We start from the raw sequence: 3466 nt of genomic DNA, 5'->3' as shown, positions 1-3466 counted from the left end.
GTCCATTATGAAACATTGCAGCCTAGATGTGCAAATATGGATACATGTGGGTATTGGGTGTGAAAATGGATAATTAGGAAAAAGAGGAGCTGCTCCCAACTGATCTTAGCACTATGGTTTAAGAAAAATTATTCTTCAAATATTTATTGAAGTGTTTTTACCATTAGGGACATGCATTAGGAGCCGTATATGAATAAACAAGAAGAGACATTGCAATCTTGAAACTTACAGAATGACTTACAGGGAAGGATGTTTCTTTTGTAGTTAAACCTATTTCAATGAACACATGACTGATAAAGAGAATGAACAATCTACAACCCAATAATATGTATGTTTTGTTTGGCAGGAAAGCTTTCACCCATAATAACACATGGCTTCATCAAACAGGGGTTTATTTTCCCTTGCATTACAAGAAATATGGAGGTAAGTAGTGTTAACATAGGTTCATTTCCTCAAGGATTCAAGACCCCAATATCTTCCCACTCTTCCATTTTGCCCCTTCTGCATGTCAAATTTTTAACCTTAGGCTCATTGCCTCATGGTTGCAATGTGGCTAGTACAACTCCAAGCAACACAATGCCTTTTAAGGTGTGAAAAAAAGCGTAGGTGAGTGGTTAGCCTCTATCTGTATATTTTTATTAGGAAACAAAACATTCTAGAAATTCCCACTGATAAATATCTCCTTATATGCCATTGGCTAGTATTGGATCACATGCCCATTTCTAGTTTTGTTTTTTGTTTTTTCTCTTTCTTTAAGTGTATTGAGTTTAATGTTTAAGCTGTTGTGAGAATACAGATGCATCTCGGAGTCGGGATCCTGGGACCCTGCGATTCTGAGCTGTGAGTAGGATGTACACTATCATGTCTACAGATGTCCACAAAGGTAAACGGTCATACAGTGCTCTGCGGGGACGCCGCCAGCCTGGCTGTACTGTGGCCGGGACTGCATGTGCATCCCTCTGGTCCAGGGCTGGGCCGTTTCTCCCCCTGTCACATTAAGAGTGGCTCAGGAGCAGAGTTCTGAAGGTGTTCCCTGTGGAAGAGCTCCTCACAGGACTTCATGCCATCCAGGTACATAACTTCCAGGTCATTGGCCTCCGTCTCTTGCTTGTACTTGAGGTATATGGTCACACATGGCCGTCAAAGAGGCCGGCGGAGGATCAGGGACCTCTGCTTGCACTCTTCGTAGGCGGTGGTTAGGAAGTACTGTGGGCTGCCTAAGTATACCTGGGCGTGTAGAGGTACAGCAGGAAGCCTTCCAGAATGAGGGTTTGGGTTTTCCAAGGTGCTTCGGTTGGACGCTGCCCCATGGGCACGGGAGAACTTCCAGGGGTTTCTCACCCAGGCCTGTGCGGTGCTCAGCTTGGCTTCGGTGTCTGGGGACTCCAGTAGTGCCCACTGCTTGAAGCCATCCTCCCCAGCTGCGACTCGTTCTGGGTGCTTGAAAGAGTCATCCTGCTGGGTCACACAGCAGTTGGGCAGACTGGTTTTGCCACATGGGTCCTGCCCCTGATAACCACAAAGCACTTCATCTCCCCACAGAGGGGTGGCGAGGATTTCTAAAAGCAGCACGTGGCAGTATCACTCTTTATTAGCACTGGGAATGTCAATGACTGCTCATACATACCCCAGTAAACTTAAAACAGCACAAAATAATTGTGTGCATTTAGCCTCATCACTGGTCAAGAGATCTATTCTCCAGTTGTATTTAAAGAGTATTGTTCTCAAAGTGGTTTAGAGTAGTTCCACATTGAAGATAAAATATCGAAAAAATGAAACTCACAAATTAAGCTATTTCCTGACCTCGATCTTTAGCTTGAAACCTTTGTTTCACAGTAAAAATAATTATCTTAATAAATTTAACCAATAAATGCCTCCTCCATGGTAAAGTTTGAATCCTATAATCGTCGGCAGCCGTCCGTCTCGAGAGACGATGGTGTAGCTTCTTAAGTGTCTATCTGCACCGCCGAGAATGGCTGTGCAGTCCGACTCGGGAGTGACACGGTATCTGTCTCCTCCCGTGTTGAATCGACATCTTGCGATGACGCTGGAGTGTCCTCTCCAGTGAAGCTGAAGCTACAGAGCCTGGGCAGGGTGATATGGAGGGTCTGCTGTTGCCCATGCAGCAGACCCCCCCTCTCTTCGCAGCTGAAGGATCCAAGGGAAAGACGGAGTCAATACAGCTTGGCTTCAGGTGCGCCGCAGGAGTTGCCGGTGTTGACTACAACGTCAAACCGCCTTAGGGACTCCGGCTCCGGATTTTCTGTCGGGGTTTACTCCCTTTGCCTTTCCCCTGAAGAGGTATGCCGCAAGGCAGCGGAGGTTTTTTGGAGTCAGAGTTTTCCTTCTCTGATGTGCCCTGACTGGAAGATCGAACCAGCGACACTTAGCTCGCAGGCCGACGCTCAATCCACTGAGCCAAACCAGCCAGGGCAATTCCATATACAACTGCATCAAAAAGAATAAAATATATAGGAATAAATTTGACCAAGAAGTTGAAAGACCTGTACAATGAAAATTAGTAGACACTGATGGAAGAAATTGAAGACACAAATAAATGTAAAGATAGTCTGTGCTCATTGTTGGGAAGAATTAATATTGTTAAAATGTCCATACTACTCAAAGCAATCCATAGATTCAATGCAATCCCTATCAAAATTCCAATGTCATTTTTCATAGAAATAAAACAAACAATACTAAAATATGTATGGAACCACAAAAGACCCCAAACAGCCAGGGCAGTCTTGAGAAATATCACATCTAAAGGATCATGCTCCTTGATTTCAAACTATATTAAAGACCACAGTAACCTAAACAGTATGGTGTATGGTATTGGCCTAACACATAGATCAAACATAACAGAAAGCCTAGAAATAAGCTCACGCATATAGGGTCATCTAATTAATGACAAAGAAGCCAAGAATATATAATGGGGAAATAATAGTTTCTTCAATAAATGGTGTTGAGAACACTAGACAGGCACATGCAAAATAATGAAATTGGAGTACTATCTCACAGCATAAACAAAAATTAACTTAAAATACATTAAAGACTTCAATGTAAGACCTGAAACCATAAAATACCTCGAAGAAAATATCAGTGGTATTAAGTTCCTTGACAGGAGGTCTTGGCGATGATTTTTTGAATTTGATACCAAAGCAAAAGCAACAAAAGTGACAATAAATAAGTGGGACTACGTCAAATTAAAGTTTCTGCACAGGAAAGAAAATCATCAACAAAATGAAAAGGCAACCTACTGAATGGGAGAAAATATATATCTGCTAAAGAGTTAATATCCAAAATATATAAAGAACTCATACAATTTAATAACAAAACCAAGCAATTCAATTAAAAAATGGGCAGAGGCTCTGAAAATATATTTTTCTAAAGAAGACATACAAAGGCCAACAGACACATAAAAAGATGCTCAACTTCACTAATCATCAGGGAAATGCAAATCAAAACC

At 42.1% G+C, this 3466-nt stretch overlaps 1 pseudogene; it reads right to left on the bottom strand.

The window, feature by feature from the left end:
* Positions 1-995: 995 nt before the first annotated feature.
* On the bottom strand, positions 996-1532 carry LOC150022053 (nicotinamide riboside kinase 2 pseudogene; annotated as a pseudogene).
* Between the last annotated feature and the right edge of the window lie 1934 nt (positions 1533-3466).

Source organism: Furipterus horrens, unplaced genomic scaffold, assembly GCF_987537825.1.
Source record: "Furipterus horrens unplaced genomic scaffold, mFurHor1.1.pri manual_scaffold_1, whole genome shotgun sequence".
Classification (NCBI taxonomy): Eukaryota; Metazoa; Chordata; class Mammalia; order Chiroptera; family Furipteridae; genus Furipterus; species Furipterus horrens.
The sequence above is the reverse complement of the archived record's forward strand: the minus strand, read 5'-3'. Positions and strand labels throughout refer to the sequence as shown.